The 13,055-nt window shown below is 52.5% G+C and overlaps 2 long non-coding RNA genes across 2 annotated transcripts; one reads left to right on the forward strand and one right to left on the reverse strand.

The window, feature by feature from the left end:
- Positions 1 to 346: 346 nt before the first annotated feature.
- LOC140680738 (uncharacterized) lies at positions 347 to 1,780 on the forward strand. Its single transcript, XR_012052127.1, has 3 exons — positions 347 to 773; positions 998 to 1,222; positions 1,496 to 1,780. It is a non-coding gene; the product is annotated as an uncharacterized lncRNA (long non-coding RNA).
- LOC140680741 (uncharacterized) lies at positions 1,716 to 6,776 on the reverse strand. Its single transcript, XR_012052130.1, has 2 exons — positions 6,675 to 6,776; positions 1,716 to 2,519 (listed from the first exon to the last, which is right to left on the reverse strand). It is a non-coding gene; the product is annotated as an uncharacterized lncRNA (long non-coding RNA).
- Positions 6,777 to 13,055: the final 6,279 nt, after the last annotated feature.

The following is a 13,055-nucleotide window of genomic DNA, read 5'->3' on the forward strand; positions in this document are numbered from 1 at the left end:
GGGATCCCGGGAAAGGAACCGGAGCTCCGGGATGGGCAATGGGGATCCCGGGAAAGGGACCGGAGCTCCGGGATGGGCAATGGGGATCCCGGGAAAGGGACCGGGACCGGAGCTCCGGGATGGGCAAAGGGATCCCGGGAAAGGGACCGGAGCTCCGGGATGGGCAATGGGGATCCCGGGAAAGGGACCGGAGCTCCGGGATGGGCAATGGGGATCCCGGGAAAGGGACCGGAGCTCGGGATGGGAAAATGGGGATCCCGGGAAAGGAACCGGAGCTCCGGGATGGGCAATGGGGATCCCGGGAAAGGGACCGGAGCTCCGGGATGGGCAATGGGGATCCCGGGAAAGGGACCGGAGCTCCGGGATGGGCGATGGGGATCCCGGGAAAGGAACCGCCCAGACCCTGCTCACCCTGATGCTTGGTGAAACCCTGGAACCCCCTCAAATTAATGTAAAATAAACCACACAAAAGTCCCCCCAGATCCAGCAGCAAGGGCTAATTTCATTAATGATACTAATTAGGGCTATGGGGCTGTCAGGGGACCTGGGAACAAATACAGCCTCACCTAAGAGAATTTTGGGCAAGAATGGCTGGTTTGAGTGTAGGAGACAGGGTGCAGGTGTGAGGTTTGTGTCCCTGTCCTTGTCTCCACCTCCATCCCACCCTCCCCTCCCCTCCCAGCTGCAGGCAATGATCCCCCCTGGTTATAGGCAGCACATCCCAGCTCCCTCTCTGCTCCTGGGGGAGAACAAGACTAGAGGAGCTCTCAGAGGTGAGCTGTGAAGAAAAATCTCCTGAAATGCCTTATTTGTACTTTGCTTTTCTTATGTGTGTTCTGCTTTGCAGAGGGGGTGGTTTCTGTTTTGTTTATGCAATGTGATGCATGGCTTTGCTGTTATTGTAAGTGCCTAATTTGCCTGATGCTAATTAGTGCCCTGGCAAGGACAGGGTGAGGGCAGAGGTGTGTTCAGCCCCTGCTTGGTGCTCTCTCGGCAGAGGTTTTGCAGCCACAGGACGTGTGTGTGACCCCAGACCTGAGCGTGGGCAGCAGCGATGGAGCCAGGACCCCCTGCCCTCCACAGCCCCCTCGGTCCTTCTGCCCACCCTGAGCCCCTGAGGGCAGCAGAGGGATGTGCCTGGCAGAGCCTCCACTGCCTCCAACTCCACAGGCAGAAGAAGAAAGTGGCTTATTCAGCCTATATCTGCAAGCTCCTAAACCGGGTGAGTCCCAGCTGGGCTCCTGCTCCCCGAGTTCCACCTGCTCATCTGTGTGTCCCTGGCTGGGTGGTGGCTAAGCAGGGCTCAGGGATGGTGTTGCCACCCCTGGAGGGGTTTAAAAGATGTGTGGATGAGGTGGATTAATGATGGCCTTGGGGCTGGGGGAATGTTTGGATTTGCTCTTCATGGGTTTTTCCAACCTGAATGATTCCATGGCCCCAAACTGAAGCTGGGCTGTGCCTGCTGTGCTGATGCTGCTGGTTGCTCTCCCCACAGACATGTTCCACGGGGGATTCTTACCTGGTGGCTTCCATGCTGGCCTGGCTAGGCAGTCCCCAGCTCCTCGGGGATGTAGCTCTGGAGGCCTCCCGGCTGTCCCGCTATGGCAGAAGGAACCACCTGGGCCACCGTGAAGTTCTGCTGGCCACGAAACTGGTGCTGCTGCGTGAGCTCTACAAGCCTCCTCCAGGATCTTGAGCCACGAGATGAGGCAGCATGAGACAGTCTTTGTAGTATTTTAATGTGGTTTTGGTAAATAAAGTATTTTTTTGCATTGTTTAATGGAGTCTCCTCCCTGGGCTGGCACTGCCAGCACTGAGAGCAGCAGGTGTTGGGCTGGGAACCTGTGTGCCCCAGGAAGGGGAGCAGGACAGGGGTGGTCACACACCCCTCAAACACTCACAGGGCAGCCTCTTGGCTCTGTCAGCCCAGGCTGCCCTGGGGGGGCTGTTTGGTGCATCTTTGCACCCTATTTGGCCAAGAAAACAGAAGGAGGAAAGGGGGGTGTTATTCTAAGCCCTGGGGGGATGCCAGTCTTGGAGGCAGCAGCATTCCTGGTGATGCCATGCCAGCACCTGGCACTGAATGACCCATTTTGTTTCTAGGCTCTCCATGGAGCCCCTGCACATAGCAGTCCCAGGGATGTCTCTGGGTTCTCCAGCTTCCTGCCTTCAGCTCCAAATCCTGCCATGGGCATGGACAGGGAACATGGCAGTGCCCAGCTGCCTGCCTTCCCACAGAGGGCTTTCAGTCCCAATGAAGTGCCAACAGCTCCTGGCAGCACTGGGGCAGCCTTGCCCTCCCAGGAATATGGGCAGGAGGCTGAGAAAGGGATGGATCCTTCCACAGGGATTGGGCCTTGTAACGCTGGCACAAGCTGAAGGCTTTTTTAACCTCCAGCATTCCTGGCTGGAATCTGCTTGATCTGTCCCAAATGCTCAGGGAGGTGAAGGGGAGGGTTCCACAGCCTCTGATACATCTGGTTGGGAGCTTCATCATTCTGTTGGTGTTTTCTCTTGTGCTACAGTAAGGAAAAACCAAGAAGACCATTCATTCAGTCTTGTCCCTGCAGACAGCCTGGAGCTGTTGTCCTCTTCTTTCTCTCTTTATTTCTGTATTTGGAGCCCCAGCTGCTGCTGGGAGAGTGACATGTGGAGCTGCTCTTGTGCAGTGTGGCTGCCTGGCTTCTTAACCCCTGCAGTCATTGTGTGTGGGATCACTGTCTGGAAGGGAAACTGAGCCTGGTGCCATCACCAGCTCTTGGGGGAAGCAGCTGGAGCAGAGGAGATGCTGGGACGGATCACCAGGGCAGGAGATTTGGTGTTATCAATGGGCCTTTTCCTACCCAAAAACTTGTAGCTCAACTGGGCTCTAGAGAAGCAAAATATTGACCAGCACAGCCCTGGAAGTGTCCAAGGCCAGGTTGGACAGGGTTTGGAGTAACCTGGGATGGTGGCAGATGTCCCTCCCCATGGCAGGGGTGGGACTGGGTGGGCTTTAAAGGCCCTTCCAACCCAAACCCTGCTGGGGTTCTGTGGTGTCTCAGGTGTCTCTCTGTTCTTACTTTGCCTCACCAGACTCAGTGGACCCTCAGCCCTCTGGAATCTATTCTTCAGTATCTTTATTTGGTAATTTTTTCCTGTTTATCTTGTCTTTCCTTCCCCACACAACCCATGTCTCTCCCCTTTATTTTATCTGATAGTCCTGCTGAGTTTGGAGTTGTGATTTCTTGTGTCAGAAACATCCTGTTCCAAGGGCGGTGGGGGGGTCCCATCCTTGGGAGGATTTGGGAGCCCTGTGGATGTGGCACTTGGGGACATGGACAGCTGCAGCCTTGGCAGTGCCATGGAGAAGGATTGGACCTGATGATCTCAGAGGGCTTTTGCAACCTTAATGTTACTAAATAGGGATCTGAAGCACAAGATTTATTGCGTGACCTCTCAAAAGATTTTCTGGAGTCCAGTTTGGGGGAAGAGGGAAATGTGCTGCCATGGGGTCAGTGGAGCAGAAATTCCTTATGCATGGGCAGCCCCTGGCATACCCAGGGAGAGGCAGGGGCCCCTGTGCCAGACCCCCACAAAAGCCCATATTTGTTGTTTCTTTAGCACTTGCACCTTCTGATTATAATTTCAACTTCCTCCTCCAACCTATGGGAAACACCTGGATGAAAATCCTGGGTTAAAAAACTGAAAGTGATGATTTATTCCCAGAGGGGAAGTGCCTGTTGAGGCTGCACACACCATGTGGATGCCCTTCAAAAAACTGCTTTAATCTGTCACCGCAAAAGGCAGCTTTGGGAGAAGCAGGAGGATGAACCCACAAGCAGCTGGACCTGAAAGGGCTTTTCAGGATTATTTGTTGTTGTTGTTCATTTCTTCTATTATTTTTTTAGTTATGTTTGTAGTAGAAGACAGAAGCCCAGACAGGCTAAGGAAATGGGAGGGTTAAACACAAACATGGTGCTTTTATCAGTCTGTGGATCCAGAATCAACCAACAAAGACTTCTCTCCTTTAGGAGCCCTGGAGGAGGACCAGGGCTCTCACAGTTTGCTGTTCTCAAGGGTGGACTTGTATAATTCCTGTTGCCTGTGCTCAGGATGGTGTTGGCCTTTCCAAAACTCAGATCTGAACCCAAACCAAGTCTTCATCTGCAGGACACAGCTGTGTGATTTACAGCTTTGGCTGGGGACTTTGTAGTACATGATCCTAAAAGCTTTTGGAAAACAAGGAGTGGAGCTGCTTTGTGCAAAATGGAGGAAAAGGCTGGTAAAAGCTGCTGCTTCTTGTCCCAAGGGTGAGGAGGGATGAGTGGTGTCCTCCCTCTGGGGTGCTGCCAGTGAGGAACTGAAAATGGGCTGTGGAGAGCAGGCAGAACACCAGCCAGGTGTCCAGATCCTCAGAGGATTTGCTGTTAGTACTGGACTGAGTCTTATCTGATCCCAAAAAACATGGGGGCAGGGTTGGGGCTGGGTTTGCTCTGGGACCCAGAGCAGGTCAGTGTGGGAGGTGCCAGCTCCAGGTGTGGCACAGAGCCAAAAGGCCACTGGGGACAGCAAAAGGGACATGGCTGACATCCAGGCACAAGAAATCAGAGCCTGGCTCAGCCAGGGCACCCCATCCCCATTGCTGTGGTGCCCAAAGGAGGGGCCATGGAGGCTCCAGCATCTCCCCACTTCTGATGGCTGAAATCCCCCCAGACCAGGCTCAGGGGCTGGTGGGAGTGAGTGTGGCCCTGCAGCACAGCCCAGGCTGGGCACACAATGGCAGATCAGCTACTAGGTCACCCAGTTGGGTCTGGGCACCTCAAACCACAGCTCTGGATCACACCCGAGGCTTGCACAGACATCTCTGGGACATGGCTTCTGCCTGGGATAGAAGGAAATGAGGACAAAACAGAGAAACACAGATTTCTCTGAAAAATCCTCTGAGGGCTGGAGCTCCTCTGCTCTGGAGCCAGGCTGGGAGAGATGAGGCTGCTGAGCCAGCCCAGAGCAGCTGTGGCTGCCCCAGCCCTGGAAGTGTCCAAGGCCATGTTGGACATGGCTTGGGGCAACCTGGGATAGTGGAAGGTGGGAAAGCCCACTGGATGGGCTTTAAGATCCCTTCCACCCCAAACAATTCTGGGATTTAATCAGGTTGTTCTCTGATGCTTTAACTGCTCATCTGCCAGGTCTCTCTTTAAAAACATGAATTCTGCTTTTGGTGATTTATATTATTTCTTCTTACTCAGCTTCCTCTGGTATTTTTTATATTTCATGAGGCAGGGCCTCTTCCTCCTTTCCACAATTCCCCTGCTGGTAAATGGCTCCGTGGGCTGCCTCAGCAGTAACCGTCTGTGAGGGGGTAACTGTGCCCTTCCCTCTTCTCTATTTTTTCAAAAAGGGAAGTAATAAAGAAAATTAGACAACACATCAAAATTTCCAGCCCAACACACACACATTGCTGTTGTGGTCTCGAGCCAAGGAGGAGGATGTCAAACTGTAAACGAACTAAATATTCACTTCCAAGACTTTTTATAATTAAGGTGGATACAGTGTTTTCTTTTATGGAGTTTTCCAGGAAGTTTTATGAAGACCAAAATGAGACTTTCCAAGACTGTGATGTGACTGTTGCACAAATACATGAACATTTATAGTGGGAAAACATTAACATTCCCTCTAAGGTCAGTGTGTGCAGAGCCAGACGCCCTGCGAATTACCAAGATGAAGCAGAGTCCTCAAGACCTTTGCTTCTCATAAGGGGAAATCTTTCCCAAAGCTGTTCCTGAGAATCCTGTTGAGGATGTTTTTCTTCCTGGGAGAGGAGGGCGGAGGAGCCCGAGGCAGCATGAAGGGTTGTGGGGCTGCCCTGTCCCTCAGCAGCATCCAACAGCTTTGTTTCCTCTCCGGGAAGGAATTGCCCTACGGCAAAGCTTCACTGTAAGCCGCTTCTATTTACATCCAGGTCTGTGATTCCCCAGGCTGAAGAGGGCTGGGAATCCAGCCAAAACCACCAGACTCAGTTGAACAGAAGGGAAACATCTTGAGATGTTCACCAGGTCTGACTGCAGCTGATTCTGCAGCTTCCTGCATCAAAACCCATCCCCGCTCTCCTTAGAGATGTGGCACTGAGCCATGGCCAGCTCAAACCAGCACAAACAGGCTGCTCAGGAGAAAAGGGCTTCAGGCAGACCTTAGAAACTCCTTCCAGTGCCTAAAGGGGCTCCAAGAAAACCGGAGAGGGACTTTGGACAAAGGATGGAGGAACAGGACAAGGGTTTCCCACTGCCACAGGGCAGGGTCAGGTGGGATATTGGGATAAATTGTTTCCTGTGAGAGTGGGGAGGCCCTGGCACAGGGTGTCCAGAGAAGCTGTGGCTGCCCCTGGATCCCTACCAGTGCCCAAGGCCAGGCTGGATGGGGCTTGGAGCAACCTGGGATAGTGGAAGGTGTCCCTGCCCATGCCCTCCAGGTGGTGGCACTGGATCATCTTTCAGGTCACTTTCAACCCACACCATTCTGGGATTTTATGGCAAGAGATTGAAGGCCAGGCTGTTCACTGAAATCTCAGGCTTCTGTACTCTGACTTCATAGCACAGTGGTGAGAAGTTGTTCCTCCAGTGTACAAAATCCCTTAAAATTCCTTAAAGAAACGAAAAGGAAGTTTTTATAGTGTGAAGATCTTTGACAACACTCACCCAGCTCCATGGTCCCTCCTCACTGTCCTCAGCATGGTTCTTCATCCTTCCCCACCTGCAGGGGGCCTGAGGCAGTCCAGCAGTGCTGCTCCTGCATCCAGGCAGCTGGAAAGTCACAGGGATGGGAGCAAACCCCTTCTCAAACATCCACTCTCGGAGGGGAGAGTCCGGTTCCAGGCCGAGGGCATTTTCACCTGCTGGGAGCAGCAGCAGAGAAGCAGAGCAAGCAGAGCTCCAGGGATGCCTGGAGCAATTGCTGTTCATGCTGATGCAATGCAGGGTAAGTGCAGCTTAAACCCCTCATGATGGATGTTTGTTTAATTCGTGCTCTTCCCTCCTAAAACTGCCACTGATGGAACAGGCACAGGGCTCTGTCCTGGCCCAGGGCTGTGTTTACACTCAGCCAGTCCCCACAGTCTGACTAAAGCTCTCACTCTGTGACTCTTCATCCTCTCCAGGCAGACACAGAGCAGTTTATTCCCTTCTTTTCCATGGCAGCCTTTTATTTATTGGAGGAGGGCTATCCCAGCAGGGCAGGAAGTGCAGCTGCAAAGGGGAGGCTGGAGGTCAGCTCATCCCCAGCTGTCCCAGGCTCTGCTCCTCTGCTACAAACAACCCAATTCTTTCACTCTTCCCTCAGAGATCACATTTTCTAGATTTCCTTTAATCCTCGCTGCTAGCAAAACAAGGGAGGTTTTTCAGGATGTGTTGTAAGAAGGGAGGAGCAATTTCCCACCCCAGTCCTTGGAGGTGGGATCTACTGTAGGAAATACTGAGGAATTCCAAACTCACACGGCATTGTGTGAAGGTTGCAAAAGCACAGGATGGAAAGCAAAGGCAGCAAAGCAGTTCTGGAAGGACCAACCACCTTTGTCCAAGTTTCAGAAACCAAGGGTATTGCATCATATAAATATCCAGCTCCATCAGAATTCCTCATCCCCTACCAGTGTGACCTAAAGGATCCTGAACTTGTTGTTTATCATAAAATAGGTGATTTATTGGGTCTTCCTTGTCCATCAGCTCTCTTGCTTCTGCAGATGCCTCAAGCAATAACACAGAGCACATTCACCTGCAGCAGCCCCCACATTCCCTGCCCTCCCCTGGGCCAAGGGAGGAGATGCCAGACCACACCATGGCCCCTGGACATGATGCTGCTTATCCTGACCATTAAAAGAAAAAGCTCCTAATTTACCTTTCAGAAAAAAAGTAAAAAAGTCTTTGAAGGATAATTATAATCTCCTTGTATTGATTTTTCCCCTCTGGAATTCTATTCTATTCTATTCTATTCTATTCTATTCTATTCTATTCTATTCTATTCTATTCTATTCTATTCTATTCTATTCTATTCTATTCTATTCTATTCTATTCTATTCCATTCCATTCCATTCCATTCCATTCCATTCCATTCCATTCCATTCCATTCCATTCCATTCCATTCCATTCCATTCCATTCCATTCCATTTTGATTTTACTCTTCTCTATTACTCTCCTATTTAATTCTGTTCTATCCCATCCCAGGTTAGGCCAGCTGCAATGATGTGCCATTCCAAGTGGGAATGCTAATTTAAGGGGCAGGTTTCTGGCTAAGATGCAGTGAAATGCTTAGGAAGATGCCTCACAGACACTTGGGCTCCCAATGCCAAAAGAATGCAAAAAATCTACATAGGCATTTTCTTTATCTCAAAATCTTCAAAATCCCTGGATCTAACACAAACTGGCACCCTGAGCTCTGATGTGTTGTACCAGCAAAACTCAGTGTGACAACCATTCATTCATCATCCAACACTGTCTTATCCAAGCAGAACTCCTGAGGGCATGAACTTTTCCCAATCAGTCATTAAAAAATGTTAAAAAGCTTCTTCCCAACCACCTCAGTGCAGCAGCCAGGGCCTGAGGCTCTCCTGGGTGTGTGATGAGAGTCCCAGACAGGAGCTGAACATGGCCAAGTGCACCAGAGACTGTGAGCAACAACCTTCATTTCTTCTGTGTTCCAGTTCCTGGGAAAACCGTCAGTGGCTGTGCAGAGGAGCCAAAAAAAACAAACCCAAAATCAAGGCTGGTGAGGCCCTGGCACGGGGTGCCCAGAGCAGCTGTGGCTGCCCCACCCCTGGAAGCGCTCAAGGCAGGTTGGACAGGCCTTTGATGATCTGGTCTAGTGGAAAGTGTCCCTGCCCATGGCAGGGGGTGGAACTGGTGATCCTTAAGTCTCTTCCAGCTCAGACCATTTTGGGATTCCATGGGCATAGCTCAGCAGAGATTCTAAAGAAACAGAACAGCCAATGAGAGGACCTGGATGTCCACTTGAGTGGTTTCCAACCAACTTGGCAGGGAAGAGTTTTGTCCTGGACCCTGGAGTCCAGGGCTTGTCTGACTTTACTTCTGGCTACCAGAATTCATGAACAGCAAACATTTGATGGGCCCAGGCAGAGAAGAGTTTTGTGGATTTAAAGTGATGGAGGGCAGTTGTTTGACAGGGAGCTGGGTTCAGCCTCCCCAGGTCTCTGTGTTCATGAGGCTGCCAGAGCTCACTGGAGTAAGGTAAAGCAAGGACAGTGTGGCACAGAAAAGAGACGAGGGCAGCGAGTCTGAGCTAGAAGAACCCAAGGGCCAGAGGAAAAGGAGAGACCTTGAACTGTATGAAGCTCCTGCCAGCTCATTTCCTCGGGCCCCTCTGGATGGCAGCACAACTCTCTGCTCCATCCACGGCTCACCCGGGTTTGTGTCAGTGGTAAAGGCTGTGTCCCATCTCCAGATCATTAAAGAGGAGATATTTCCAGCAGGAAGCACGGGGGAAGAGCAGCAGACAAATGTTTAAGGTAGAAGGAGTCAAGAAGCAGGTACAGACTTGCTGGGCCCCAGACAAAGCCAGACCCAAGTGTTTGGTGGGTGACTCCTGCCATGGCTCAGCCAGCAGCTCCTGCAGCCTCCCTGCAGCTCCCACACGTGTTTGGGGTTACAGGGCTGGGATCTGCCCAGCTGTGATGGCAGCACCAACAGATGGGCAGCTGACACTGCGGTGTCCTGCCACCAGTGACTTCTTCCTGCTGTCCCCATCCCTGCTCACTGCCCTTGTCCTGGAGGCTCTGATCAGCTCAAGGCCACCCAAAGAGCTCAGAGGTTATTAACTCCCAAAACAAACACACAGGAAGTTTCTCCTCAGGTTATTTCCTCCTTCTGTCCCGTTCCTCCTGGTGCCACCAGGCACCAACGACCAGAAAAGGCTCAGCCCTCCCCCACCACTGCTCCACAGCACTCTGTTCTCCCCTCCCTACACTCTTCCATGCTCAGGGAGGCCCGGAAGGGGCTGCAGCCCAGGGCAGGATGGGGCAGTGGGGATGGGGACGCCTGGGGCTGTGTTTGGATCCATGCTAGGAGGCAGCCAGAGGCTGTACATGAGACCAGTGCCACTGCTGTCACTTTGGGAGCTGGATGGGAATGAAAAAAAAGTGCTGGGGAGGGGAGGGGAGGGGAGGGGAGGGGAGGGGAGGGGAGGGAGGGGAGGAGAGGAGAGGAGAGGAGAGGAGAGGAGAGGAGAGGAGAGGAGAGGAGAGGAGAGGAGAGGAGAGGAGAGGAGAGGAGAGGAGAGGAGAGGAGAGGAGAGGAGAGGAGAGGAGAGGAGAGGAGAGGAGAGGAGAGGAGAGGAGAGGAGAGGAGAGGAGAGGAGAGGAGAGGAGAGGAGAGGAGAGGAGAGGAGAGGAGAGGAGAGGAGAGGAGAGGAGAGGAGAGGAGAGGAGAGGAGAGGAGAGGAGAAAGAGGAGAGGAGAGGAGAGAAGAGAAGAGGAGTTTGAAGGGACCTACAGTGACCATATGCGGCAACTGCCTGACCACTTCAGGGATGACCAGAAGTCACAAGTGCTCTTGTTAAGGGCACCATCCAAATGCCTCTTCAACACTGACAGGTTTGGGGCATTGACCACATCCCCAGGAAGCCTGACCACCCTCTTGGTAAAGATGCTGCCAATGTCCAGTCTAACCCTCTCCCCGTGCAGCTTTGAGCCATTCTCAGGCATCCTCTGCCTGGATCCCAAGGAGAAGAGCTCAGCACCTCCGTCTCCACGTCCTCTCCTCAGGAAGCTGCACAGAGCCATGAGATCACCCTTCAGCCCCCTTCTCTCCATGTCTTCCAGCCCATCGCCAGCTTGATTCTCCTCCTCTGGACACATTCCAGGGTTTTCCCATCCTTCTCAAATGTTGGGACCCAGAGCTGCACACAGTTCCTATGTACAGGATCAGAGACTGTATAAATCTGATTTAGGAAAGGAATTTAGAAAATGTAGAAAATTATAAAAATCTCTCTCTGATTGTAATAGCATGAATTATGACATCTGTATTGTCTCACCCTTCACATGAGACTGAAAATGGAATAAAAGTTTTTAAAACACCTCTCAGTTGCCCCATCTCTGGCTCAGAAAAGGGTTTAATCTAACAGGATGGGAGGAGGGACCACAGCCAGCCTGGGAGCTCACGTCAGCAGCTTGGGAAACCTGGAGCAAAGCTGGGATCCCACACCTGTGGTGCCACCCACGGCTCAGGAAAGACTGTAACCCTGGCAGTTCCCATGGGGGAGCAGAAGTTTGACACGGGAGGGTTCTTCCATCTGGCAGGGAAGAGGAAGAACACACGCCAAAGCTGTTGGCCAACAGAGACGTGTGGAACTGGGAAACAGCGCATTCTTTACAGGGGAGGTAATTAATGGAGCCGCTCATTAAAGCATTGGCAGGCTCAGTACTGACAGTCAGAACTGGGACTCCAGGCCTTTTCTAGAAGGGATTTTTCTTCAAATATGAGTCATTTCAGTGCTGTTCTGCAATGTTTTCTTCACAATCAGACCTGCTTTGGAACACTGGGTTGAAGTGTGGCCTTAGGAACTGGGGAGCTGGAGCTGAGCACGATGGTCCTGCAGGTGCCACACCTGGGAAGGCAGAGTCCTCCAGTGATGGCTTCTGGGCAAACAGGTCACACAGGTCTTTACTCCATCTCTAAGTGAGGGAATCCTCTGGAGCTCTCGCTTAGTCCGTCTGTGGTTGCAACCAAGTCCTCACCCCATAACAGGCTGGGAGACCTGGGGGTGTCCAGCCTGGAGAAGCATCCAGGAAGTACTTAGAGCCCCTTCCACTGCCTAAGGGGGCTCCAGGAGAGCTGGAGAGGGACTCTGGACAACGGATGGAGGAACAGGACACAGGCACCTGTGCCAGAGGGCAGGGGTAGGTGGGATACTGGGAAGGAATTGTTCCCTGTGAGGGTGGGCAGGCCGTGGCACAGGTGCCCAGAGCAGCTGTGGCTGCCCCTGGATCCCTGGAAGTGTCCAAGGCCAGGTTGGACACTGGGGCTTGGAGCGACCTGGGACAGTGGAAGGTGTCCCTGCCCATGGCAGGGGTGGCACTGGATGTGCTTTAAGCCCCCTGCCCACTCAGACTGCTCTGGGATCCCATGACAGGTTAGGTTTTCTCTCACCTCACTCTCCTGATCCCACACAGGTGAGCAGTTCCCAGTGCCACAGCAGGAGCTCTTGGTCACTCAGAGCTGGATTGACCCTTGATCATACATCAATTTCTGTTGTGATCTTTCACATTTCTTACACCTGGCACCAGCAGACTTTGTCTTTACACCGCTGGCCATCGTGTACTTGGAATTCACAGGCACAGGAACAGCATTTCCGAATCAACCCCTTCACTCTTCCTTGGTAAGAAAGGTGGGAAAACCAAAATATTGGTGTTGTTTCAGGGCTGCAAGTTGAAGCTGTGTTGGCCCTGCCTGGGCTGTTTGCAGTTAACAGCTTCTGTGTGAGTGTGAACACCCAAGAGCCACTCGCGAGGTGACCTGCGCTCCCCCCACACGCAGCGGGTGCCAAGAGGCTGCACCTCGCCAAGTGTTTACAGTAATCCTTGGCAGGGACCCAGGGCTCCAACAAAGACATCTGCTAATCTGCAGAGAAGAGCTTTCAGGAAAGAGAAGCTTGAGGATTTCAGGGAAACTCTGCTCCCAGCCAGGCTCTGCGTGTCACAAACTTGTCTGTCCCGGCTGGAGAAGCCCACCTGAGTCTCCCGAGACTGGGATTTGTCTCAGACAGCAGTTCCCAATAGGTTCCCTCTCTTGGATTAATTATTCTGCAGTGCTCGTGGCCTCTGTCCTCGTTCCTGGAGCCTCCTGGCTGTGCTGGGATCAAAGGGGATCCTTGTGAGACATCCACGTGGGACCTGAGCGGGGCCAGGAGTTCAATGACTGAGCAGAGCTGCCCTCACCTCCACAAATCACGAGGCTGAGGGAAAATGGGACAAGGAATGAGGTGCTGGCGAGAACCTGGCAGCAGAACAAAGCCTGATCCGGCTGCCATGGACCTCAGCCACACTGTCTGTCCCCATCAGAGCCAGGTGCCAGGTG

This window comes from Taeniopygia guttata, chromosome 27 (assembly GCF_048771995.1).
Source record: "Taeniopygia guttata chromosome 27, bTaeGut7.mat, whole genome shotgun sequence".
In the NCBI taxonomy this organism is placed as follows: Eukaryota; Metazoa; Chordata; class Aves; order Passeriformes; family Estrildidae; genus Taeniopygia; species Taeniopygia guttata.